Source organism: Aythya ferina, assembly GCF_964211825.1.
Source record: "Aythya ferina genome assembly, chromosome: 7".
Lineage (NCBI taxonomy): Eukaryota > Metazoa > Chordata > Aves > Anseriformes > Anatidae > Aythya > Aythya ferina.
The window spans coordinates 25,492,110-25,507,534 of NC_140302.1; the positions used below are offsets into that span (position 1 = coordinate 25,492,110).

General features: G+C 52.9%; 1 protein-coding gene across 4 annotated transcripts in view; it reads right to left on the reverse strand.

The window, feature by feature from the left end:
* The window catches only part of ITPRIP (inositol 1,4,5-trisphosphate receptor interacting protein), a 26,103-nt gene extending 10,678 nt beyond the window's left edge, over positions 1-15,425 (reverse strand). Inside the window, exons 1-2 of one of the 4 annotated variants that reach the window (XM_084526680.1) lie at positions 13,938-15,425; positions 9,812-9,918 (exon numbers count right to left, since the gene is read on the reverse strand). The gene's annotated coding sequence lies outside the window, so the exon portion shown is untranslated. The other 3 variants (XM_084526683.1, XM_084526682.1, XM_084526681.1) reach the window with 3 other exon arrangements.

Consider the following 15,425-nt stretch of genomic DNA (forward strand, 5'->3'; position numbering starts at 1 on the left):
GTGCAGTAAGGCAGATGTGGCAGTGGCAGAGGCAGGGCTGTCCTGGCCGCAGCCAGCTTGGATCAGAGCAATGTGCAGCGCAGGCAGCCCCCATGGCACCTGGGTTCCTCCAGGGCTTGCACAAAAAACATTCACACGGTGCTCAGGACAATGCTGAGTGTCCCTCCCTGCGTAACATTCGCTAACAATCCTTTATTTAGAGCCCATGCACAGATGCTCGCCCTTACACACTGCTCTGGAGATGGTTTGCTGGCCTTTCTTGTGCCTTCTGCACTCACATTAACTCGTTAATTCATCGAGCAATGGATTAAAGCAGAATTAATGCCCAAAGCTGGGCGTTGCAGTTATTCTGTGAGCTCCGTGCCTGGCCACACTTTAAAACTAACCTGGGCTCACTCCCCATTGCCAAGGGCTTTTATCAGCTTGCCGGGGCAGGGCAGGAAGCGCTGGTGATTTCCGCTGCTTCGTGCTGTGCTCCTTCAGGCTGCGGGCGCTTTCCAAGCTTCAAAATAACATGGCCAGAGGCCAGGGGTGTCCTGCTGCAGTCCTGACCGGGACAACATCGCTCCTGGGCCCTGCTGGGCCCTGAAAGAAGCCTTAGGACCTTCTTGCACCCTTCAGGAGTCTTCCATACCTCAAGGCCTGTGGCTGTCCTGCTTCCAGAGGCTGCCTGCCCCAAGGCTCTGCCAGCAGACAGCGGCAGCCCAGAAATCCCCAGGCTCAGCTGAATTCATTCTCATTTGCACTGGCAGTCCGGGATATCCCCCCTGGTTTAGCAGGAGTAGGGTAGGGAGCACGTACGCCTCCTTTTCCCCCAGCCAGCTGCCATCGACCTCTGGAAGAGGGTCAGGATGGAAACTGGAAGTGAGAACATCTCCAGGTAGCGTGGATTTGCAAGAGGCACGTCTGTTTTCAGCCTTAACAGAGGAAGCTCAGGTGAAAACTGCCCTTTCACTGCTGTAGCTATTCCCAGCAGAAGATGAATGCACACACGAAGCCCTGGAGGTCGGGGATGCTCAGTGGGCAAGGTCAGCTGCAAGGGTGGCAGGGGCAGAGCGTTCCCACATCTCATCACAGCCAGCTTTCCTGGCCAACATGGAAAGACCGAATAATACAGGTGAAACCAGTAGCACTGCCTGCTGGGGCGGCCCGTAACAAAGGCTGCTCTCTTCACTCGCTTTCAACTTCAGCCCAAGCCATTTAAGCCTGATAAAAATATTTATGCTTGCGCCGGCTGAGACAGCTTTGGTGTGGGGAGGAGGGAGGGAGCCCAAATGCTTCCCAGCTGGAGACGACCAAAAAGAAACACTATTGTTTCATCTACACATCATCACATTTAGTGACGTTTCAGTCTTAAAATATATATATATATGTATGTATTCAGGAGGTTTTAAGCAGCAAATTCCCAAAGCAATCTTCAGCCTTTTCTGGCCCCGCCAGTTTTTTTTTTTTTTTTTTCCATTCAAAGCACGGACAATGCCCAGACGTGGCAATAAGCTTTCATCTCGCCCTCCTGTGTGCAAGGTGGAGAACGAAGCAGTGCGGGCAGGAGGAAGGCTGGGGTGAGCAGCACATGGCCCCGCCAGCCCGATGAAGATGGCTGTGCCAAGCTCGGTGCCAGCTCACTGCCGAGCAGCGGTGGGTGCTGGCTGTTCAAACCTGCCTCCACACCAGAGGAATTGGTTTCCTCCTGGGCTTTTCTGTGGCATTCACTGCTTCAGTGGCTGGGCACTTTGCAGATGTTATGGTTACGATGGCTCCGAACAGGCCTGAGAAGTGAGGGGGCAGGCACCGTCCCCGCTCCAGCTCGGGGAGATAAAAGCAGCTGATAGCCCTGTTGCCTGATTAGAAACAACCATCAGTGGCATCCTCCAGCAGGCTGTACGTTCAAAGGCTTCCCCAGGAGCACCTGCAGCCCTCCGTGCTTGGTTCCCAGGCAAATTACACCCATCCTTTCAAGCCTGAAGTAGCCTCTCCTGAAACTGCAGCCTCCATGTGCCCTGAGCCCGATAACCCTCCACCTTCTCCGAGGACACAGGAGAATATTTTCCTTTCATTAATCGCCCTTCTCCCTCCCCAGGAGATTCTCATACCGCTCGATTTCTCCTCCTTCCCCCCCGCCTCTTCTATTCTGAGCCATGGGAAGCAAAGCCCGCTCTGGCTGGTGTTCAGCAGTAACCCAGGCAGGAGCGAGCTGAAGCTCTGATTCTTAAATTAGAAAAACCCAAGTGAAGGGACTGACTGTGGTCCAGTCGTGCACTGAAATACACCGAGACGTCATTAAGGACACGCTTGATTACTTCCTGCGATTCGGCTGACACAAAAGGCAGCGCATAGGTGACTGCCACAGTGTGCTTCACTTCGGTAGGCTGCAAGAAAAGCGGGGATTTGAAGAGATGATAGTAACTGCAGCTGGTTGGGAGCATTTTTCATTGAAAGCTGCCAAGTTTTCAAAAGCAGAGCTTTCAGGGGAACAAATATAATGTTTGAGAAGGTCCCTGAGGTCTGTAAAGGACTCTGCAGCCTGTTGTACTAGAGAGATGGATCGTCCAGAGCAGCCACTGACCTGCACTTGGGCTTTTTTGCTGGGAAGACGCAAATCCCAAACTTAATTAGTGCACTTAATTAGTCAACCTCACACCACTGACACTGCTGGTTTTCTATGATCTCCTCATCACTGCTCACAGAGCAATCAAAAGGCCTTTGCTAGCTCAGGGTGGTTTTCCTTTGAGTTTACATATAAAGCTTCAGAAATGGATGTGCTGGATAGATGCTCATGGAAAAAGACAAGGGTACTACTAGAGGGGGCAACACATTGCTAAAAGTATCAGTGGGGTCTCTGCCATTAGCTGCTGGACGTTTGCTCAAATTTTGCCTGTTTTACACTAAGAACAAGAAAAAAGATTTTAATTTTACATGCACACACTCAACAACAGAGCACACATCTCTACCCTTGTAGTCTGATCACTTACTCGGGATGACAAAAACTTCTGTTGAAGGCTCTCCTCCGAATTCAGGAGGGGCTGGCAGTAATTGAAGTTTTGGTCTCCTTCCCAGCCCCTGAAGCTGCTGCCCTCATCACTTGGCTGCCTCCAGGTCAATACTCTGCTCACCTGTTTGGACCTGGGCTTCCACAGGAATCGAGGAATTGGCATTGGCAAGACTTCAGTCAAACCTGTCTGGTTCTTGAGACTATTTTTACTAAAGAAGCACTTTCTGGGGTGGGCAGGGTCCGAGTACTATTTTGGTGAAGAATTTCAGCCCAGGATCGAGTGAGGTTTCCTCCCAGGGCCAGAACTGGGAGGCTGTGGGTTACCCGGTGTCGCGGCAGGACGGATGCTGCCAGCAGAGGAGAAACTGCACCCAAGAGGAGAAACTGCACTGCGTCTCCAGACAGGAGTTTCCAGGTTCACAGGAGTCAGCCAGGTGGGGCTGCCGAGGCGCTGGACCCTGGGGGAGGCTGCAGGGCCCTTTGGCTGGGGCAAACACACACAGCCCACGTACTGGGACAAGCCCCAGGGTGACAGAGGGTTTATTGCACCAGTCTGCTCTTCCCACCCGCACCATACGTGTTAGCATGTATGACCACGTCTGGTTTCCATCCAGGGATGTCTCCTGGCACAGACAGCAAGAGCCCAGGGGCTCAGATGAGGATCCTCAGCTGGTTTCCACCGCCCAGACCCCACTGTTGCAATGAGAAAACGTCCACAGATGTGCTCAGAGTATCCTGCACTTCCTACTCAGGCCATGTGCCCGCTGGCATTTGTTTTGCTGTCCGAGAACACGTCAGCCCTTCGCACCACCCGTGAACGTCCCGTGCCAGCGGGGTCGGTCACCCAGCCCCAGTCGGACATCCTGCCCAGCAGTGGGCTCTCGGAAGCCGTACCTTCCTCCCGGGACAGCAGGTCAGCTATTTCCAAGGAAATGCTGATGCTCATCCTGTGTACGGGGCCGGGGAGCCCTCCCTTCCCACCGGCCAGTGGACTCGGCTGGACAAGCACCTGAGAGGCATCACTCTGGGGGCAGCCCAGCTCCCACAGGACCTGCACATCGTGGGCTCCACATGAAGCTCCGGGTGAGCACTGATCGTGCCAGCACCACTGCAAGCAGGGGAGTGCCCAGCTTGCTCTAGGGAGGACAGGGATTTGTTCTCATATCTCATGTCCACTCATTCACTGTCTTTGCCATCAGGAAGCCTTTCCTCACACTTCATTAACTCTTGATGCAGTTTGAGCCCCTAGCTTTCCAGTGAGCATTGTGAGTAAAAGCAGGACAGGCTGTTTCTTTTCATTCTGCAGGACTTAAAATATTTGGAGGCTCTTCCCTCCCCTCCTGCTTCATCTTTCTCTGCCCATGGATCCGTTTGTGAGATGTTGCCATAATATCCCATGGCTCCTCTTCCTCCATCCCCAAAACCTGGCCAGTACAAAGAGCTCCCTTTCTGACACATACAGAGTTATTTACCATCTAGCGCTCTTTTCCAAAACCTACAGAGATACAGGACTTGTTAGAATTGCAGTTTCATCAGCGCGTGGGGGATTTTTCTGGGTATTTCTGAGTCACCATTTCATTAGTGGCATGCCATATCTGTGTGCACAGAAAGAATGTAACTCTGGCCCTCTCCTCCTGCCACCAGGAGCTGTCAGCCACCATAAAGGACACCTGTAAAAGCTGCTAAATAAACCCAGAGCCACGCCATGCCCTCAAAGCACTCGCTGTCTGTAAGGCTGGACACAAGAGGTGATACCCACAGAGACCAGGAGATAAACCAGCGTGAGGAGGATGTTTCTCAGCATCCTGCCTGTTGCCTGAATGTCTCTCTGCTTTTTTAACTGTGCAAGCCAGCTCAGCTCTTGGCAGCAAGCAGCACGTGGCAGCCTGTGCAGTGCCTCGGGTTCCCCCCTCTATGGCCAGGAAGGGTTTATTACAAATTGTAACAGGCTGCTGGCTGTGAGGGATGCAGGAGGGGAAAGGTAGGAAGTGTGTCTGTGGCTCCCACCCACGTACTGGGCTGTTGTGGTAGGATCCCGGCCAGGAACAGCTTGGCTTTTTAAGCTGAATAAATTTTATCTGTTAATTGAGAGGAGAACAATTGGAGTAGACCGAACTTTTATGGTTTTAGGAAAAGAAAAAACACACGCCAGGACTGAAAAAGAAAAGAAAAGTTGGCTTACCAACCTCGGCAGCTCCCTCCCCCTCAAACCAAGCGTGATGGGAGCCAGGTACTTCCCTTGCACAATCTTTCATCAGCACAGATGGCCAAAAATAAAACAACAACCCCCCTCTGCCTCACTGAAGGGCTGTAATGTCAGCGACAACGTAAGGAGCGATGCCACTGCACATGTGCTGGCTGGCTCACGATGGGACCCCAGTGGGGTCATCCCAGGGGCTCTGGCTGTCACCCCCTCAGACACACGGCGGCTCATCAGTCAGGACGGGACAGTCACCTCGTGGAAGGGTGTGTGAACACAAAAAGGGATAAATTGCCAAGATCTTTGTTCACACCTGCCCTCCTTTTCCCGGTTAATTCTCAGCAAGGTGAAGAAAATGAAAGCAGTGTTAAATCAGCCAGCAGGTACTCCAACTCTCTTCACCCTTCAGCATATTCCCTGCATCCCTCAGCACCCAACTTCACCGCGTGTTGTACGTACATTGATCCGGGTGCTTCAGTATGATCGGGGCTGGAGGAAACATTACTAGAAAGCTGATTTCCCAGCAGGGATACACCATCCCAGCTCATCCAAGAAGAGCACACGTAGATACTGGCACGGCTCAGACGTGACTTGCAGAATGATTGTGGTTTACGTGTGACAACGAGGTCCCATGGCAGTCACGTAACGAGGAGCTTTTATACGCTACAGACAGTGGACAGCACATGCCTCGAATTGCCAGATGCTTCCACATTGAGAAGCAAAAGCAGCAAAAAAATTGTCATTGTGGGCTGGAAATTTGCTTGGTCTGAGCTCTCCCACTCCATCCCAGTCCTGACTCAGTGGCAAAGCAACGCAGCTGTGTCAGGAGCCCTGCAGGCCCCCAAGCATCTGCTTCAACAGGGCTCAGAAGCACTGGGTGAGCCTGGTGGTCTGTGTGATATTGGAGCATTGTTTTGATAACTGGTTGCAGCTGCTTGTATTCAAACAGTTGGGGAGGAACAGTATTAAAAAGCTGGCTGTGGTAGCAAAAACGTCACCACAGAAATGAAAAGCAACGCTTTATTCCATTGCCTAAAACCCCGGCTTTTTTATAAAATACAAATATAGTTCCTTAAATAAAGCAAAAACACCAGACCGTGGAACCCCTGAAGGGCTGGGCGGAGGGCGTGGAAGGAGAAGAGAGCAACAAAGAGCGATTTTGCTGCAACACTTCCTCTGTTCTCACAAGCAAACTCACTGCTCGCACAGCCTTTCCTCTGCTTTCACTAGGACACTCCCTGCTCGCAGCACACCAGCACGGGCAGGAAGCGTCAGGCCCTCTTCCTTCATCGCGTAGTGGCTCTAGAAGTGAGCAGGGGAAACAACACAAACGCTCTGAGAAGCAGTAAGCCCATTCTTGGCTCACTCCTCATAAACCCATGGACTGCCAAGAGACACGCATGCACACAAATATCTTGGCTGCAGAGCACTGCTGGCTCTCCCCGCTTCTCAAAACTAGTTCGGATGAATAAAAACCAGAGGAGAGAAGCAAAGCCATACAAGAAAACAAACCGCCCCACTTCTGTGCGGTATTTCTACGAAGCTCATCCTTCAGTGGTCACCAGCTTGGGGCCATTTTCGCCCAAACGAGTGACTCAGAGCAGCCGATTGCTGCACGCACCCGGACGTAATCATTTCCATGTGCTCTTCGCTCAGCCCCCTCTGCTCACCAACAAAGGAAAAGATCTTCACGCTCTTCCTTTCCCCGAACTGTTTGTAAACTGATTGCTGGGAAGCAAAACTCTGGAAGTGTTTAATGGGGTAAGAGTGATGCAACTCACAGCACTGCAGCAAAAGACCCAGACGCGCATGTGAGGGCTGTGAGGACACGTGGTTCTTATTTGGGATGTGTGGGGTGAACCCAAACGCTTGCTTCCTTTATAACATAAGCACCACAAAGGAAGGCTTTGTTTGAGAGCCAAGGGGCAGGCTCTGCACGCTTACAGGCTGCCCTAGGATGTAATGGGAACTGTGAGTCATGGTTGTGGGGCCCCTGCTCATGGGCACAGAAATCCCCTCTGCAGCAGCAGTCAAGGAGCTTAGCTTGGGAGCAAAGAGCTCCCAGCTCTGCGTGGAAGACCGAAAGCATCCAGGACCAGCAACAACTGCAAGGCTGAGCTAAAACACGTGCTGTGGGTGACCTACAGCGCAGGCACGTCCCTCTCGGTTGGCATTTCCTCCTGTAAGTCTTTAAGGTCCTGGGATCACAACCCGCACCCGTTCCAACAGCACGAAGCAGCCTCAGCTCAATGAGGAGCTGGGATGGATGTCAGCCAAGCACCTCCTGACCACCTTTTGTCTTTGGTTGCAGAAGAGTGTGGCCTTGATAATTAGATGGGGCATGGCTAGCTCTCGAGGTCGGACTGCAGCACGGCTGTGTCAAAAGTCACCTGAAGTGCCAGGTAACTCATGTCACCATGTGTTACAGAAGGGGAGAGCCAGCTGAGTGATTCCAGCCTCCCAAAATACAGAGCCCTATCTCATCCTTGCCCCTCCTACCCTGGGAGAAAAAGGTTTTCTCTGTTTATCACCAGTGGATTGCCATCAGCAGCTTAGAAGCAGCCATACGACTGAAAAATCAAGAAATCTAGAAATCAGACTTCACTGAAACCAGTGGCAGTCAGGTGCCTGACCATTCAGGGGTAAATGATTTAGGGGATAAGCATCTTGGATCCAGATACACACAACCACAAGCCTGTACTGTGAGCATGAAGTGTCACAGTTTAGGCTTGAGAACATCTCTTAAGCTCCACCTCTTGTATACATTAACATTCTCCCAGAGCTTAAAAATAGGCATATCTTGCATTGCCCTGACAGAGCAATATGTTTTCTCCTGCCTACATGCAGAGCCTAAGCTGCCTGGATGGTTTCTGGCAAATCCCTGCTTTGCTCTGAAAAGCTTCCAGCAAATCTCCATCTCTGCATCACAAGACAGTCTAGACTAGTGCCTAACTACCATGACCTGTAGGAATTTCCCCTCATCGCTGTGTGTACTTTCTGCAAAGGAAGGTGTAAGCCCCAGTGGGGTTCTGGCTCACACAGATGAGAGATACCTCCCCCCCTGCAGGCAGCGTGGGAACCTTTTGCTCCCACTCCCCATCAGGTGCTCTCCAGCATCACCAAATCCTCTGCGATTCAGAACTGAAAACAAGGCATTTGAGCTGAGTTTCATCATTTTCATTCGATTTTTTTTGGCTACAGACTGCATCTGTTCAACTGACAGCACCCACCATCCCTTGGGGAACCCAGAGAAAGCCACACCGAGGTGGCTCAGCTGACACCTTGGAGGTAAACGCATCACTTCTCTGCTCAGGTGCAACAACCTTCTCTGCGTGCTCTTCCCCCTGGTTCTGAAAGCGAAGGAACAGGACATTTTCTCTCGCCAGGCAGCTGAAGTAACCGTATGAATCAGACTGTGCCTAACAGCACTTGAATTCTGCAACAGTTGGCCTCAGCAGCCCGCGTCCTTGCCAATACCACACTCGGTTTTTCCAAGCCGCATGCATGGCAGTGGGGTGCATCAGATGTTTGCCCTGCAAATGCTGAAAAAGCATCTCTGCCTTGAGGCAAACATCGCTGATATAAATAATGTGCCGGATCAGCCAGAAAAACCTGCCTCTGGAAGAGGAATACTAATGAGAGGTGGTGGGGGGAAAGGAAGAAGAGAGAGATCCTCATTTACACACGGGCGATGGCAGCGGGCCAGCTCTCACAGCTTTGATCCAGGCTGGTGGAGGAACATGCCAGGGAATGCAGCGAGCTGAGCTCTGGTGGAGCATAGCGGCTGTCTGAACGAACTGGGATGGGAAAAAGGGGGACAGACACCACCCGACGCAGACACAGATCCAGAAAAAATAAGGAAAAAAGCAAAATCACATGGACTACGTGAAGGAACAGGTACTGGGAGCTGCAGCAGGACACGGCGGCAGCCAGGATTGCTGCTCTGGCAGCTGCCTCTGCCACCAGCCACGTTTCTTCCCTTCCCACCACTGTCTGCAGCCACACGCTCAGAGTTTCCCCAGGTTTCTCAGGGATCCTCAGACAAACATCATCTGGGCAATTAAAACTCTGCACACTGCTGGTTTGTAAAAGCTGCTGCTTCACTTTGATCCAACCACCTCTACCGTCAGCTCTGCTCATCAGGAGTCTGTCCAGGCCCTTCCAGGCCTTGGCCTCTCCTCTGAGAGCTGGAAGAGGGGGGATGTAGCGCTCCGTGGATCTGGGTAAGGGAACTCCAGCCACTTCTCCTGTGTGGCAGCAAATGCGGCAGTAACTGCTGTCAGCAAAGCTTGGACCTTTTGGTTCCCATCTGCCTTCTGACTAGAGCCCAAGGTACCAAGCAGCCAGATGAGGGCAATTCTAGACTGAATGATGGAAGCAAGAGGCTTTTAACACTGAACCTCCAAACTGAAGACATTTCCCAGTTAAATCTTCTCAGTATTGCTAGATCTTTGCAATGCTGTCAGCCCCTCGCTGCGGGAAACAACACCGGTTCCTAAAACATGAGCCACACCACTTCCCTTCCAGCACTTCTGCAAGGCTCAAGATCTCCTAGCGAGAGCCGATCGAGATCAAATCACGCCAAAACTAGAAGGAAGAATGACCCCTGGAGCACTTACCCGCTGTGCAGCTTTGCAGGTGCTCATTAAGCTTCACATTCCTCCCATCGCCGCGCTGCTGAGCAGGCTCCGCGCAGTCACCCACCACTGACGCCCAGCCAGGAAGTCTGCAAAGCGCAGCGAGAATGAATGAGGAAGTTCAGGCAGGAGATGGGTCCGTAACGCAGTTATCTAAATCAGGCATTGATTAAAATAGAGATTAACTCCCCCCCCTCCTCCTTACCTAGCACACTGATCGCAGAAGCTCAAGAGACCTGAAATAATCAGCTTTGAAGTGATCAGGGAAGAGTTAAACCTCGGCTGCTCCCACGAGGAAGTGTGTGAATCGTGCCCTGGGTCCTTCTTAAGTACCAGCAAGCCAGGACCTCCCTCCTCGACTCCATCCTCACCCACCAGCCCTTTCTTTTTCAAATGGATTAGGGTCAAATTAGCAGCTGCGTAAGGGCTGGGATGGTTTTGCCTGGGATTGGTTTGTCTCAGAAAAGGCACTAGCTGCTGTAAGCAGCTTGCGAGGTAGGAAGACTTGCTAGGAGAGCTGATGTGAGAAACAGAAAGCGCAGGAGAAGAGGCAGGAAACAAGTCTGAGAGCAGGCAGGAAGACGTGAAACGCAGAACCACAAGATAAACTACTGTACTTTACAAGGAGAGCTTATGAAATTTCAGATGAAACAGGAAATGGAGAGAAGCCCTCTGAGCAGAAGCAGTCGAGCGGTGCGATGAGCAGATGGGGTCACCCAGCAGCCACCTCCCTCCCAGCCACTTCAAACCCTCTGCGTGCCTTGATCCAAAGCCTGATGCAAGCTGGAGCAGCCCCTCCCCGGGCTGAGATGAGCTTTGGAGCCAGGTCCTTTGAGGGCCCGGTGTGAAGCCGATGTGCCTTTGCTCTCCTGAATTGCTTCACGTCGGCAGCTGCTGGGGATGGGGTTGATCAACCCTCCCTCCTCCCACCTACCTGCTCTGAGCAGACCGCGTGTAGTTTCACTTCTCTGCTTCCCTCTGCAACTCGGAGCCCAAACTGAACAACCAGATGGAGCCCTGACGTCCTGATACCTCTGCACCACCAGCAGCACGCTGTGCCAGCACGGCAGCCAGGCTCTCCAACCCCACAAGGGCAGGATCTAATATCCCAGTGGATGTTTGCTAGCCCTCAGGGCCTGCAAAGTCTGCTCCCGTGGTGGCTGGAGGCCAGCAAGGTACAGCAGGAGGTTGTGCTGGAGGAAAGGAGCGAGGAGCGCTGTGCTGCCAGGCGGGGAGAGGAGCAGGGAGCTGCTGCTAAGGGACCTGCACGTTCTCACTTCTTAAAAAAATATTAAGTCATAAACCTGCAGTCAGGATCTCCCTCTGCTATACGTTTACAGATGTTGGAGAAACCCTGGCTGAGGTGTAGGTCACAAGCAGGTCCCTGTCAGTAGTGGCTCTGCATCCTCCTGCGCTGGCACAGACCTCCTCTGGCTCCCTCCACGGTGTTTGCTCTGGGGCAGCCCTACACCAGAGTTTCCTCTCCACATCAGAGATCCCAAACGCCCCTGCTCCAGCGAAGCTCAGCAGCTCTATCCGGCCTTCAGGACGCGGCGGTAAATCCTGTTTGTTTTGCTGAATCCCTGGCCAGAAGAGCCCAGCCCCGAGGCAGGCTCGCGTTCAGCAGAGAACCAAGGCGGCTCAGCCACCTTGGCACGGCCCACACGTGTGGAAACCAAAACAAGCTAAAAAAAGAGCCCTGCCGCAGCTGCACCCCTGGGCTGGCCCTCTCCATCCCTCCGCTCACTCAGATCTTGGCTACCTGCCTCTCTTCCAGCTCCCCGTGCTGAGGGTGAGCAGGGAGAAGGTTTTCAGCTGAGCCTGAATCCTGGGCTCCATGGCTGGGCACGCGACGATGCTGCCCAGCATGCGCCCTGGCCTGGCTCCCTCCCTCCCTCCAGCCTGACAGCCAGAGTCTCTTCCTCCCTCCACCACCCGGCAATTATATGTCAGGATGGAAAGTACGCTGCCTGGCAGCAGAGCTGCTTTTTATCAGGGTAAGTGGATTATAAGAACACTTGGGAGAGAAAGAGCTGGCCCACCCAACAGCCTATTTTAAAGGGGGGCTGAGGGAACAAGCCAGGAAATGTTTTTTTTTTCCAGCTCCTTTCTCCACTGAACCATTGCTCTGGATTGTAGCTGCAATTCCACAGAGCAGGGAGTGCAGGGTAGGACAGCACAGAACAGCAGGGAGACTTGGGCAGACTCCTTACGGAGTTCACGCAGTTTATCAGTGTGTCCCAGAAGAGCTGCTTCTTAACACTCACCTTGTTGACAGAGGCTGAATATAGCAGTGAGTAAATTTGTTTTAGGTGAGATACAGACGTGTAAAGAGAGAGCAAGAAACCAAAAAATAAACCACCCCTTTTGCTGGTGCACTCATTGCACTCAGGGAACTGAGTTTTAAAGAAAAAAAAAAAAAGGGGGAAGAAAAAAAGCCACAGCATAACCCAGTAAGTGTGCTTTCTGATATCACTTCATTTGCATGAATTTATTTGCAGGCAAGCCCCAAGATACTGAATCAACAGTCAACAAGTAGCCAGTTGCTAAAGCCAGACTAAGATTGTCTTTAGGAAAGCCATGCGGTTTTTGCATAAAAAACAAACTCAGAAATGAGTTAGATCAGCACACTGAACCCCAGAGCGTCGCATTTCTGTGGGTCAGGTTTCCTCTCTCTATTGCTCACTGCCATGTAAGGAGGGCTGCAAGCACAGGCAGACCTCAGAGGCACGCAGGAGCCCTTCTCATCAGGGAGGGAACCAACAAAACGTGAAATGGGAGCGTGAGGCACAGCTCTGGTGGCCCCAGCCATCACCTGGCCTGCAACCATCACTCACAGAGAGCAAACTCCTCCAGCCCCTGAGCTGGGCTCTTCAGTCTGACTTGTAGGGACTGGGGATAAAAGGCTGGGCTTGAAATACCGCAGTGCCCAAACAACAAAGAGAGGAAGACAGTTAGGTGGGGAGGGGCCAGCGAGCTCCTGACAAACAGGTACAGCTCCCTGGGCGTGTGCAGGTACCCGGCTCTCCCTTGCACACACCGATCGCTGGTTTCTGTGCGCCCTGCTCATGCAAAAAATAAAATGTCATCTACCAGCAGGGAGCCAAGAAGCCCTCGGGGCTTCACCAGTACTGACATGGGCTCTCTGACCTTTGGCAAATCGATTCACCTCTTTCCACTCCAGTGGCCGTCACACTTAATGTGTGTATTTCCCATACAAGCAGCAAGAAGCATCTATTGTGCTGAAAACAAGGCCAAAAAGAAGGCTTTAAGTTTCCATTCCTAATTTCCAGGCTCTGCTTTTCCTTAAGGACTGAAGAACCCCTTTGAAGTACATTAAGGCAAACTGGGAGCAGTAGGGTTTAAAAAAAAAAGATGTCTGTGAAGGGAAGCAGCAGTCAGAGCTGCAAAGAGCATTGGGATCCTCAGCAAACCAACCCCAGCGCTGCCTGCCCGGCACCTCGGGGCCTTGCTTGGCAGCCCACAGCAGTGCCCTGGGCATGGTTTAGGCTGCTGGCACTCGGTAAAAGTGCACCAGTTGTAGCATTCCCTGTTAGTTATGTTCTCTTAGGGACACTGCTGGTGCTCACCTTGCCTGGCCACGTAGCAGCCCCCGATAGCAACACCTCCAGTCCTCCTGGAGGACTTGAGCACCGCAGCTCCCAACAGAGCTGCTTCAGCGGGAGGCTGCTCCCTGACTTCGCTCCGATCTGACGATGGAAAGGCCACCGAAACCCCGGCTCTGTGGCAGTCGTACAGCCCAGGACTCGCAGCATCGCAGCCCTGTACCACCACCACCACCTTCCAAACCAGGCACACACAGCCAAGCCCAGCGGCTCGGCCCCGAGCCCAGCTCCCTCTCTTTGTGCTCCTGAGCGGGACGCGGAGCAGAGAAGAAAGCCAAGAGCTTTGCAACCAACTGCGCCCAAACCACGCTACCCCGGGACGGACGCAGCGAGCTGGGGGCACCCAGCCCTCACCGTCCCCGGGACCAAGCCTCCCACCTCCTCCCACACCTTTTCTCCCCAAAAAACCCCGGCAACACCCTGCCAGGAACCCCTTCCCCCCCAGCAGCCCGTCCTTTCCCTTCCCGACCCCCGACACTCACCGGGCTCAGGGCCGACCCCGGCGCGTCCCGCAGGCGGCTCGGTGAGGCTCGGTGAGCTGCAGGAGGGCCCGCCCAGCCTGTCCGGAGCGGAGTTTTGCTTGCTTTTGCTTTTTTTTTTTTTTTTTTTTTTTTTTTTTTTTCTCCTTCCCCTCCTTTAAACCACCCCCGCCAGCCCCAGGGGCCGGCACGCCGCGGTTCGCAGCCCCAGCTCGCCGCCGGCTCCCCCATGAGCTTCCCGGCTGGTTTTGCAGCGGGGACGCAGAGGGAAAGCGCCCATTTTGCCTCTCGGATGCCTGCTGACCTCCCGGGGGTCTCCAGCCGGGGAGCTGTGGGGTCAGGGGCCCGCCAGCCCCCCGCTAAACCCCGCCGGGGGCACGGGAAGGGGGGCTCCGGCGTGGTGAAATGGCTCCTTACGGATCGGGACGGGGAAAGTTGGCTCCACAGCCAGCACTTCCACCAAAATGCTCAAGGAACCGCCTCGGAGCAGCAGCACGGGGACATCTGCCTGATTTGGGGCCCCAGCCCTTCGCTGCAGCCTTCCTCCTCCCTCCTCAGCATCGCAGCCCTCTGCCAACGCTGCCCTGGCGTGTCGCGCGTTGTGCACTTCACCGCTTGGCTTCCCCAGGTTCGGGTGGTGCATGTGCTCTACATGGCAGGACCCGCACTGCTGAGGCTCCTCAGGATCCAAAATACCAAAATATCACCAGGCAAACGTGGGGGCACAGCTCTGCACGACTGCTTGGAGGTGCCAAGTGGGGCTGGCATGGCAGCCCGCTCTTCAAATTTCCTCAAGTGCTCACCAAGTAACAGTTTTGATGTTATTTAAAGGGCTGAGTTTTTAAAAGTGTGGTATGGGTATGATTTCCTAAGTGTCTGAATCGAGTTTATTCAGGTTTACCGGCAGCCTGGGTGTTAGTGCATTCCTTTCCCATTATGCCACAACCTAAGGAAAGCATCTCAAGCACAGCAGCGCTGGAATCTCCCCGCGCCGCGCTGCAGGACTCGGCCTGTCTCGGAGCTTCCCCTGGGAGCTTTGCAGCACCGGCAAGAGTGAAAATGGATCCTTCTCCAAGATCACAGAGGTCCGTCACCTAAACCAAAGGAAAATATCTATTAAATATCACCTGCAGAAAGCCTGACAAGGCAGTCATTACTGATTCTGGCCGTATGTGTATATACGTATCCATTGAACAATACAAATCGCTATAGGTTTGAGAGCCTGTGACTCCCATTCACCTGTTAAATCTTCCTGGGATACAGGTAAATGAGCAATGCAACAGGGGAAAAGTCAGAACAATTTTTTCGAAAGGAAGGCTCACATCCCAACAGATGATATTACATATCCACCACGCCATTCAGGATCCACTTTTTGTGCCCCCAAGATGGTATGAAGTTATGATACCAACACAATACATATAAATGGAAAACTCAAACCAAGACACGTTTGCTTGATTTATATTTCTATATCTTCTGATGCAGCTCAGCAGT